This window comes from Grus americana, chromosome 2 (genome assembly GCF_028858705.1).
Source record: "Grus americana isolate bGruAme1 chromosome 2, bGruAme1.mat, whole genome shotgun sequence".
In the NCBI taxonomy this organism is placed as follows: Eukaryota; Metazoa; Chordata; class Aves; order Gruiformes; family Gruidae; genus Grus; species Grus americana.
In genome coordinates, this window is record NC_072853.1 from 98,667,268 (window position 1) to 98,680,141 (window position 12,874).

The following is a 12,874-nucleotide window of genomic DNA, read 5'->3' on the forward strand; positions in this document are numbered from 1 at the left end:
GATGAGAGAGAGGAAAATTACCAAGAATTTTATCAGCTCAATATTTACTGAGTGTTTTAAGAGCTTATTACCAGAAGAGCTGTAATTTTATCCAGAAGAATGCTTTCCCATCTCTCCACCAAAATACTTCTGCAAATGGCATAACAAAGCTTTGTTTCACAGCTTTATTTCATCAGAGAAACACTGGTAGGACTCCTCTCACTCGGTCATTTCAGTCCCCCTTTCTATAATTGCACCTTAGAAAAGAAAACAGGGAGGGGGCCAACCCCTTCCAAGGTAAGCTGGACAGCAAGGCTTAAGAGTACTAAATTAAAAAATGCTTACTAATAACAGCAGTTCAAAACTTTCCACCAGCGCTACACCATTTCAGACCTCTGTTTTCAGGAAAATCACTCTTTAACACCATCAACGCACTTACTCATCGCATAACCAAGCATTCAACCAAGCTCAGCTTCAAAGGGACACCGAAGTGTAACCAGAGCAAGAGCAAAGCACCTCCTCCGGCAAGCTGTCTGCTCTAAGTACTGGCACCTCGGCCACAGCCATGGCCAAACACTCCCTCCCCTCAAGGCCATTTATTCACTGCTCGCTTGGGCATTATGACTGAGTGCAATACATCAGGTTCTCAAATCTGTCAGCACTTCCGATTCCAATCTGATTGCGCATTCTTAAATACAGCCTAATCCAAAGTCTGCATCATATCACTACATCATATCACCCTCTTTTTCCCCATCAAAGTTTGCTCTTGTTCATTAGGAACTACACCAAATTTCTCTTAACCCGGAGTCAGAATTGGCTACGTGGTGGCCACATGCTGCAGTTTTTTGTACACTGTTTTTAAAATACTACCTACAAAGCAGAAGCCTGGAATTTTTTTGTGGGGAAGATGCAGTGAGCTGGTAGGTCAATTTTTTTTCTTTCTAATATGGAGTCAACAAAGCAAAAGCTGAAACTAAGCACTAATTTTTGCATTAAAATGTCTCTTCCTGCCAGCCTGAGACTGGCAGGGAGAAGTTAAATGACCCAATTTACATTTTCATTCCCCTTTTGTTAAATTCCTTTCGATATTTCCTTTCCATTAAAGGGATCTCAAACTGTGACTCAACAAATAATACAAATTTCAGTATCAGCACATGATACTACAACAGGGTTTGTAATGTAGCACAATGATACGACATGGGGTGACAGCATGCCTTCAAAGCATTCCCAAGGAAATGAAGGCGACCTTTTAAAAAACATTCAGTAGATTGTATTTCCATGTTCAATTCACCCTCACTAGAAGCCCTAGTGCCCAAGTTTATTCTTAAAGTTTCAACTTTTGCTTTGCATTTTTCCATGAAACCACTGCTGATAAAATTTACAATTTTTAAACTCCAGAGAAGTCTAAATCAAGCATAACATTTGAGGCCTGATACTCAGCAACTTAACTCTTATGGCAGAATTTGATTAGGTTTTCTAAAAGCATTATTTGTTCTGGAGACTTGCCGTATGTAAAACCCAGCAACCTGAAGTATATGAGTCAAGAAAATCACCTTTTGGGCTGTCAACTTGCACGCACTTGGAAGGCAATTTTTATTCATCCTTTCACCCTGCCAAACCATCAGTGCACTAAGGAGACAAGCATGATTTGTGTCCCTCAAGGAAAAATATCACTTTATCTACTATTCTTCATCATAATCAGCACCATCCCAAAATGCAGTAACATTGCTGATAACTGAAGTCAACTATTGTCAGCTGAAACCAATTAAAACAAGTGCCCTAAAACAAAGGCATAAAACTACAAATGAGAGATACTGATAAATAATGATGTCATGTTCTACAGGTTTTCAGGGCCAGCATAATTGCAAAACCGGCTCCGAAGTGATGAATGGCACAGACAGCCACAGTCCAGAGCCTCCTTCCAAGCACTGGAGAGAACACACATGCTGAAGTAGGCTGTTATAAAGTTTATTGCCACTCAATCATTTTTATATCAAATGCATTCAGTTTGCCCCCAGATACCTTTTCCTTCAAACACCATTCCTTCTATCTCTAACTGCGATAAACCACGTTCTTTTCTGCTGCGCATCAATCGGGAGCTATAAAGAGTCTGGAGGCCCCAGAACAGGGTGGGGACTGTGCTGTTGTACCGAGTCACACTCAGACACCCCCATCGCCATTAATGGGTTGGCACTGGTGCAGTTGACGGGACATAGCATCTGCTGGTACACTGCAGGAACAGAGTTCAGCACATGTCCATCCACGTTTGACTCTCCAAGGTCACTCAAGTTACAGGAAGCAGCAAGCATTCATGTTTCTTAAAATCTAGGTACTGCAATTGTGTACATATATAATGAGGTAAAAGCAACCAAGCAAGACAATACTCTTTTGCATAGTCTGAAGAGCTGAACCACTAATCCTGGCTACTTCAGAGCACCCAGCAACAGTCAAGGAACCAGCAAGCCATTAAGAGCCAAATAAAATCAAAGGGACAAATAGTTCCTCTACTGCTTTTCCATGGCTGTGCCCTTCAACCTCTAAATCACAATGCCAGCAAGCCCTGGCTCATAGCAAAGCCCGTGACTGGTTATGTTCTCAGCTGCCGGAGAGCTGGCAGTGGCTGCCTGCCCCTTGCCCACTGGGCACCTTCTCCCCTGAAAGCTGAACTGAAGACCAACCACAGGGCCCTGAATAGGCAGAATAAATCAGGGCTGATAAAAATCGACTTTATTCCTGTAATATAAAGTGTTTGTTTTAAAAGTCAAATCAGATTTTTTAATATTATTTTAAAAAACTAAACCTCATTAAAATTAAATTTGAAAGTACAGCAACTTGGATAAATCAGTGTAGATTTCATGTATTAAAATGACTTACGTGAAATCATAATTTATATACAGAGTGAAGCAGTGCATATTTGCTGCCAAAGTTTAAAAGTAACTGAAACACTGAACTGCTCAAAGTCACTGAATAAACACTGCTTTAACTAAGTCAGTAATAATGAATTATTTAATTAAGTCAGAAATATAGGAACTCGCATATCAAATTACATCTACGGTCCCTTAAATACACTGCACTGGCTCTAACTGATCAAGACTAGATACTTCAAGAGAAAGGCCAATTACTACTTCCTAGTGATTAAAAAGGGTAGCTTAAAACTGCACCATAGAGATCTTAACATCCTTTCTAAAATGTATAAAATGCATCTTAGCCACATAAATGTCAACTTCACAGTTTCGCTGAATTCTTTTTTAAACTTCCACATACACTGCAATAGCAAACTGCAATTTTAGTTACATGCTGCTTAAAAAGACACGCAGACACACAAAAAATCCACTTATCAGCTTCTAACTGCACTGAGAAAAAGTGGCAAATGTGAATATTATGTCCACTCTGTTACAAGCCAGAGAAAGCAGAAAAGCCCTTTCTGTCTTCTGCACCCCAGTCATTATTAAAAAGACTTCTATCACCTCCTTTTTATTTGACACTCTGAATGTTTTCAAATCTGTCTGTGGCTACAAGTTTGTTTGTTTTTCCACATGCAGGAAGGGCTCTGCAATGAGCTGAACCATACCCTCTTGGGTGATCCAGACAGAATACGTGTATCATGGCTTTACAACCTTTGCAGAGCGTGCTCCCTTTTGTTCCCACTGCATCTAACTAGCGCCTTTGCTTCTTGACTGTAGCTGTTGACTGAGCGGAGGTCTTGCTGAGCCTTCTTCAGCAACGGCCATGTCCCTTTCACCAGAAACAGTGCGCGTAAAGAACAGTTAAATCTGCTTAAATGAGCTTACTTCAGGGGGCTTGCGCTGACTCAAGTGTATCACTTCTCATAACAGCTGAGCACGTAAGACTGACTATTCCAGTGCAGGCAGGGCTTAATTTATACTGGTACAGATTCACTAACCTTGCCATTTTTGGTGATACACACTTTTAGCAGCAACCTACATCTCTGTGATCTAGAGATGGCTGATAGGCACGTGCAGGGCAGGTCTTGGGAGCACCTGAACACATGATGCAAAATCACAGTACCTCGGAATGCACCATACAATAAAACACCCTGTAGAAATCTCTAAGATGAAAACACGAGGAGGAAGAGAGAAGCAGAAAGCAGCAACATAAGGGAAGATGGAAAAAAATGCAAGGGAGGGTTTGGGGTTAGTTAGTTGGTTTTAAGAATAGATGAGATAACAGTTACCAGTATGTTCTTCATTATTAAAGTTACTGAATAACCAGGAAACTGAAGGGGAGCATCTGAACAAATCTCAGCATCACGTGTTTAGTTGAACACGGTGGTTGGGTGAAGGGACTTTCTCAATGTTTCCAAAACACTATTTCTACATCACTTACTCTAATGCCAACAAGGCATCTAAGCATGAACGTTTCCGTGTTCTTACAACAAGACAGCAACACCTATTTTAGTTCACTGTTTCCCAGTCCTAAAGAGGCTTAGGAAAAGTAATACATTCAATTGTATTTCCAGTCAGTTCTCACAGTCAGAAGCAACCCACAAAGCCATCACGTTAGAAAAATCAGCATTCAACACCACACAAACACAAGCCAAAGATATCGAAAGCATTAACTGACCTAAATAAGGGGGGGTTTCAACGTGACTGCATTCATAGCTTTCTATATGGGATGAACACCTAATGTCAGCGGGTCTGCACAGTGCCAGGCAGGGGAGCAATACTGCAGATCTCAGCTATACGTGAAATGTGTAACTCTGGTCCCGGGTGCTTCTTGACCACACAGGGACACCCAACTCCCACTGCCAAGAGATACTGGGTTTGCCTCCCCTGGGCACCCCCTTCCTTGCATTCCTCCCTGATCCCTGCAAGCTGAACTGCTCAGGGCCGGTACAAAGGCCCAGTTTCCAGGGCAATTGGCAAAACAAACAAACACAAGCTACAAGAAGTTAAAGCAGTGGATTTACTCGAAGCAGCATTCTCACCATGCTGGGTGAGAGTGTTATTTATGAGAGCATGTAATAGCACGGATTATAGTTAGGTAGGCATGGAGCTAAAGCTTTGTTCACTCATGGAGTAACATCCCTGTCCAAACTTCAGTCATGCGGTCTTGAGAGTTTTCTTCTTTTTGCAGTGTCCCATCTAGGAGAACGTTAGAAAGTGAGGGGTTTAACTGCAATGTTAGAAAGCTAGGGGGTTAACCATCCCACACCATGCTCTGAAAGGTCTGTGCCACCTGACATGGACAAACTCTTCCACACCGTGGAAAACCACCAACATGAGTTCTATGCCTAAAATGTAGGCGGGAAAAAAGTTACTACCTTCAGCTCTCTAAGTATTTACTCTGGCCGTTAGTTTCATGCAGTTAATATTCTGTATGAAAATTGACATATAATAAACTGATGGCTCATGTACACCTCTTGTTTTCCTTCAATTTAAGGACTACAGGACCTAACAATTTATTATGAGCTATAACTTTATACAGAAGTTTACTTGCCAAGTATCATTAATGAATAGTCCTCGCCCATTTTCCAGAAGGAATAGACAAATAGCTGCAGTACAATACAAATTCACATCCTGTTGTCTGTAATCCTAAATCTATCTTCTACCAAAAACACCCTTACATACTAGCCTATGTGCTGAAACACTACCAAAATCTTGGTAGGTACATTAAATAAAACCATTAATCGTTTGATGCAAAGTTAAAACATACCAGTATCTCTAAAACATCTGCAGTCTGCATTAATCAGCATACTGTACAGAGTTACTGTATTTAGCTGTTGTATAGCTATGCACAAAAGATAATTTAGTTTTATAGTGCAAATGCCATCTGTCACATTGTCACAGCATGACAAGGTATCACATTACATATTAAACAGACAACACGCCTTGAAAATAAGGCCTATTTTCATGCCATGGTTGTCTTAGAGACTAAAGAACTGGGTTTTCACGATAGCAACATAATTTAAAAACAAAACAAACCAAAACATTTTTCTCTAGGATAAGAGATACCAATTCCCTGACCATTTTTTGAAGGATAGCTGTCAAAGGAAATGCTATTTTGATCTCATTTGGTAATGCAAAACCACAACAGTTTTCTGTCTCTAAATAAAATACCACAGCATGAAACAGTCGTTGTTTATACCACACGATGCTCTGTGTTGCCACCATGATGGTAATTAACAGTACGTGGGCTTTTCAGATGACAAGCCACTGGACATTAGGTTGATTGTGGTACATAACGGAGCATATGCATAAAGCAGTACTGTTATGCCAAAGCCTGTTAGCAAATAGCTTGTACAGTCTTCATAAATGACTAGAAGAGTGCTTTTATATGTAGATATACATCATTACTATGGAAGCCAAGCATGAATGACATTACAAGCACAAGATGTGTTTGTCAGCCTGTCAAAAGACAAGATCACCAAAGAGAACTGATTAAATAATACAGGTTGAAAGAAGCTCCTTACTTCCATTACATCTCCATCCAAAATTGCTATTAAGCAACCAAAGACATTTATGTGACTGTTTCCTGCGTATGAGCCCATTATCAAGTACCTGTTACCAGCATTAATTGAAATTATATTATTCTGGTATTTCAACACAACACTTTTAAGGGTGTTTTGTTTTCACTTGAAGGGGGTTGGTTGCTGGGGGTGGTGGTATTAAACTGGTAGAAACACGAATATAACAGTCAAAAATGATCCTAATTTAATTCGTGCAGGAAACTACCCCAGGCCATAAGACATACGTCAAGCCTCAATTTTATTTATGAAATATGCATCTGGAAGACTATTTAAAAAAAAAAAATCTACCAACACCTGCAATATATCATATACTGAGAAAAACCACCTGAAGTCTGTACTTCTGTTATTTTAGGTTTATACAAAGAGGAAAAAAAATATTCAAAGGGACACATCTCTCTGATTAAAAGACATTTTTCCGCTTTTAAGAACACAATGAAAACTGCAAACCCCTGTTTCCCCCCAGGCAAGACACATGACCCCTTCTGGCACCTTCTTCTTTATAAGGCAGAAGGGAGGTCGTCAGCCTGGGCTCCACAGTGGCATGGCCTGGACAAGGGAGGGAACAGGACTACCAGACAGGCTGAGTAGCAGGGTAGATATTCATACACAAGTGAAGGAGATAGCAGCAGTAACGCTGACTCCAAAAAAGCTGCAGGAACAAATAAATCTCCCCAAAATGCCCTTCCTACAAATGCAGAGAGCTAAGTCAGAGCTTAAAACTACAAACAGCTACCTTGAATTTTCCCAAATTTTTTAAATTTTAAGAGGGGAAAAAAAAGGAAACCTGAGGAACGATTGCCCCAAGACCCAAAAGCTAGGGCTGTCCTGAATGAAGCAGAACAGAAAAGAGGAAAGAGAGCTGATGGCCACTACTGTACCAGCTGCTCCCTGTTATATCAGTACCATTGTGCTATGGAGCTCCTGCCAATTGCCCCTGGAGCTGTACGATAAGGGGAGAGCAGCAGCTTTTCCAATAAGTAGGTACCAGGCCGTGTAAAGGTCATTAAGCTTTGACAAACAGGAAGACAGTTAATTTTATAGTACCATAAGCACTCCCTGTTACCACCGCGGAAACGAGGATCACATACTCTTCCTTCGTGTTGCCAAGGAATCACAGTATTTGATGTCCGCAGCTTGAATCCACCTCTGTCCCCCAATCCCCTTTGGCCGCAGTCAGAAAGCTTTGGAGGAACAAGAGGACTCCAAATGCAAAATCCTATAGACCTTTGCTGTTCAGAGAGATGTGGGTAGAGAAGTCATAAAGCCTTTTGCAGAAGCAAGGGAACACCGCCACAAGGAAGAGAGCTTGGTTAGGACGCAGGGACCTGGACTCTGCCCAGATGCAGCCACCGCCCAGAGGGTGCCCCAGGAGAGGTCACCTCTCCTCCCCAAGCTCACCCACCTGTAAAATAAAGGTAGTGAGATCAACCATCACAGTGAAACCCAAGGGAGGGGTACAGGCAGTAAGCACGACATGAGACGTGGGGTTATTATTAAAATCCCTCAGTGGTGTATGCCTCATGTTGATTTTGGCGCTGGACAGAGTGGTTTTATTTCTCCCTGAGGAGAACAAGTGCCCTTTGATTTGCAGCTATGCCAGGGACATCTGTCCTACAGGACATCTTCTGTCATTTGGTAATAACATATGCAATCTGGAAACAGAGTTAAACATGCATCTTATTTGAAATTACAGGCACCAGCAGGTCCACAAGTGTAATTTATCTCTATTTAGTTCAAGGATATCAGCGATAGAAAAATGGGCATAACCACTGAGAAAAAGAAAAGTCTAAATTCTCAAGTATTAACAAAATTGTCAGTGACATATGAATACATTATTCTTTGGTTTTTATGCCAAAACCATCACGTTATGTTTATCCTGCCTTTTCTGGGGAATTTTATGGCTGAATGGAGAACCAGTAGGGTAACATCCCATGAGAAGAGAGAGTCAAGAAAGCCCTTGACATGCCTGTGAAAGAAAGCATTTCGTTTTAAAATGTTTTGTTTCTTCCACTTTTATTTGGTTTAAATCTATTTAATAGTTATTTGGAGAAAAGTTACTGACTCAGTTTCCAAAGTATTTTTGCCTGTTTTTCACCAATATCCCCTCATGTGAGGGAGAAAGCACGGATTATTCAGGTAAATAAGAAATAAGTAAAGCAAGCTAGTCAGCATTTTAGGTCTTTATCACCTACATGTGAGTACCAAGTAAGGGCAATTCTTCCTCCTTCTGAATCACTTTTACAGATCCATCTTAACTATAACACACCAATATAGCAGTCTCATTTTTTAGTCAATTATTTCCCCCCACCTCGGCATCACTGGGATTTGCTTTTAGACTCAGTAACATACCTTACCCCATTTCAGAGTTAAGTTCCACTAGGAACGGATGGACAAAGGAACGATAAATCCACACTTCAAAAATACCCATACCTTGGCACTGAGGGACTAGACAGATTAGTAAAAATAAAATTAAAAAAAAAATCTTAAAAAGACATTCTGGTATTTTAAGTAACATGAGAAGGAAAGCTATGCCAAGAGCATGTCTCCAGACAACAGCTACTCTACACTAGAAAGTAAAAATTAGCAATTGTGTCTCCACAGAGTATAAATGAAGGAGGAAGAAAGAAGGTAAAGGCAAACACAGTGAAGCAAGGAAGAGCCTGCTAATTGGAAGAAAATACAACATATGAATGTGCAAATAAAACAACAAGGGAAATAAAAGGCATGCAATGTCTCACTGCTAGGACTGAATACTTAGGAGCCTGAAAGGCAGAGATGTGCAGCTAAAACCCAGAGGTTTAGCAAGGCTTGGCTATATTTGTTATGATTTCTAGGAAACCCTTACAGGCTGTGTAATTCAAACACAGCATATCTGCATGAAACCGGATACAACAGTAAAACAGCATCTTGATGAACATTTGCTACACGGTTTTCCTCTAACGAATCACAGTTCCTACTGATCTGCCGTGAGGGATCACACAAACAGGCTGGGCTTACAATCTCGGCAGACGGAGGTGACGAAAGGCCCGTTTCTGGAACCGGTGTCACAGCCAGCCAGAATCTTCTCCCCGCGAAGGCAGCTGCTGGCAGCAGTGGGCAAGGACCAAGCCAGCCCTCCGCTGTGCCCTTCAGCGGGAGCCCAGCCCTTCGGAAAAGCATGGAGAGCCGGCAGCAGGCGCTAAGCCTGCGGCATGGCACTTCAGTAACCTCCATGCTCCACTGAGGGATTGGGCCAGCCCTCCTCCATTTGCAAATGGGAGGCATCAAGAACAGGCAGCCTGAGTGACTTCTTTCTCAAGTAAACTGAATTAAATTAAATGATCAGAGGAATAAATGTGGGACTTCACTTCTACATACACCTCAAAAGTGAGCAAAAGTGAGCAAAACACCAGACTCTGGAACAGGAGGAGGGTTCTAACACGGCAGCGTGCTGTAGGAAAAAGGATGGAAAAAGGATGAGAGAAGTGCCAGAAAGCCCTTTTGGGGAGGTTATCGTCTGCTTAATTGTCTCTAATTCTGCCCCTGTGTGACAAAAGCCGTGAAAGGCAAATGCTGAATGACATACTTCTAATTGCATAGTCCCATTTCATATTTTAATGCATGTCATTGAGGATTTGCCTTTCATGACTTTTGCCAGACAGATAGAAGAAATATTTTTTCCCCTGATGTGACACAAGTTATGAAGATCTTGTTTGCTGCAAGAACACACAGCCTGGCGACGCAGCGGCAGTGACCCTCCCACACAGCCAGCAGATGTGGGTATGGATCCAGCTCTGTCTTCACTGGAGATGCTCTGAGCTTTCAGTCAAAGAAAATGAAGGGAAAAGTCCTCCCCTGTCCTGGGAAAAAATAATTGAGCTAAATGCTAGATGTTCTACAAGAACTCAACTTACACATGACAGATATTTGAATTAAACCATTTTAATTACTTCCACTCCACATTTTCAATAACTTTTTAGTGAACATGCCCTCCCTAACTCTGAGATCATCCATCAGCCAGCTCCAGGAGTCAAGCTGTCAACCTCTTTCGCTGACAAGGGTTATTTTTTTTTTCTGGCACGCCATCTCTTTTTACTAAGTGCTTGAATTATGATCTCTGAGTTTAGAGCAATTAAATATCCACTGACTTTAAAAAAACCCCAAAAACAAACAAACAAACAAAAAAAACACAACCCAGGCCACAGTCACTTCTAACTTAACACCCTAGCCTCTTCAGCAACAAGGCAGAGAGCCCTCCCCTGCGTCAGGAGGTCGGGGCAGCCTGGCTGGGCCACAGGCAGCACCGCACGGCAGGGAGGCAAGCTGCCTCCTGCAACGCCAGGGATGTGCCAGCATCGCCGGCAGCCAAATTTCCAACTCCCTGCCAGCCTGAGCGCTCGCATATCTGTTGAGAGTCTTATCGTAGGCTTGACAACCACGCCAGCACAAAGCCCTGTGACATCCCAGGAGGAGGGGAGGGAAGAAAGCTGCCTGAGCAATTCTGAAACACTTTTTTTTAAGCCATTGGTTTCCCAGGTTTTTCTCTGTAACCCAAAATTTCATCCATGATGCTCAGTGCCTCGCTGCTAGTAGGGAAAGGCAATTCTCTTCGGGGCAAAACCAGCAGCTGCTTTTCCTGGGAGTCAACCCTTCCCCTTGACATCATCTACCCAGTATACCATTTATTTCCTCTCCTTCACAGAAAGCAGCTACAAGGTACCGTAAAACAACATAAAAACCTCAAACACCTGGAAAGCCCCCAAAACTTGGCCTTTGAACTTTTGAGATGCCTTCCTCCTTGTCATTGGTTTTATATTTAACTAGCTAAATTGATTATAAAAATATACGTTGGGTTTTTTTTTTTCAAAATACCTGGCAAGATTTTAACGTATGAAACAGCAATGTGGCCACAAAATGATTTTTTTTCCATACAGTAAGCAAACACATTTCAAATGTATTTTCAAAACCAGGTTGCTTAAAAAAAAGCAAAACAAACAAAAAAACCCCCTACCTATCTTTCCGTGAAATCAGTACTTGCAGAACTGTTTTCATCCCTTCCCAGGGAAAATGGGGGGAACAGATTTCTTCTTTTTTTTTTTTTTAGTGGGGGCAGGTAAGTGGGTATCATTTCCTCACTTTCTTAAATTAAAGGTCGGAGGAGTACACTTCATGCTCAGGATGAAGAGCTGCTCTGCTGTTTTGACTTAGCCCCCTGTAATCTGCTCGCAGAGTTATTGTCAGGGGAGAGGAGGCTCATGACAGTGACAGTAAAACGTTTAGACCAACTGCCGCAAACTGAAATCACAAGTGCAATATGAAAGCCCGACACGAATGAACAAATTGTTCTGCCATACGCGTGCATGGGAGCGATGACATTTCACCTCTATTCCAGCACTAAGCCTTTGCCTAAGGTAAGGATCCCAGCCCATCTCCTACACGATGCCGACAGCGGCAGCAGGGGTTGGCGGGCGTCTCTCTGATGCACAACAGCCGTCTACCTGCTGGGCACGTGCAATGAAATAAAAACACGCCGGCAAACAAATCTGTAGGTGGAAGCTGCTTAGGAGAAACTCCTGCCCTCCCAGACTGGCTCCAGTGCTGCAGTGACTGGAGAGCAGGTGAGGGGATGAAGCAGGAGGAGCCCACACTCAGCCGTCAGCTGAGCTCCAAGTATCTCGCCACAGGAATGATGCACAGGCCAAAGCAAGAGCGACACAAGCTTAAAGGCATCAGACAATGTAAACTTCAGCCACCTGCCAGAGAGCACGCAGAGACTGTTCTCACTTTAACTGGTGGGACAACTGATTCTCACCAGCATTAACGCAGTTCTCTGAAGCATTGGCATACAAAACGTCGGCGCTGTAACAGCCTTTACGGAAACGCTCCTCATATGCCAAGCAATTTCCATCTCTATTTCTAGCTCTTGAGACCAGCAGCTTAACCTTACTTTCACCTCCCTTTTGTGAACTCTACAGGCAAACCACAGGGGGAAGAGATGAGAGCTGGGGTAGGGGGCCAGCCACTTGAAAACCTGATGCTGGAGAAAGGGCTTCTGAAATGTTAAGGAGACTTCCCGCCACACCACCCCCCGGAGGAGTTAAAGAAATTCCACTGCTATTAAATATTCTGCTGCTATTAAACAGGTTTTTTTGCTCACGTTTTGGGGCATCAGAAGGGGAAGTGAAACATTAGCTGCCTCCTGACTTAATAGAAACCTTGGAATGACCATCAACACACACTTAAACAATCTAGACTACACAGTAATGTGCATTTAAGGATTTTATCTTTCTGTGTAAGCAAAAGAGATAAAGTACTATCTTGTAATTTTTAAAGAATACGATTTTTTTCTCCCCAAACAAGAATTCCTTGCATAGAATTTTTCTTCCATTCATTCACATAACTGAAGGCTGATACTCCTTAGCATGT

General features: G+C 42.2%; 1 protein-coding gene across 5 annotated transcripts in view; it reads right to left on the reverse strand.

The window, feature by feature from the left end:
- Nucleotides 1-12,874, reverse strand: part of JARID2 (jumonji and AT-rich interaction domain containing 2) — a 225,449-nt gene that overhangs the window by 100,804 nt on the left and 111,771 nt on the right. The window lies entirely within an intron of this gene.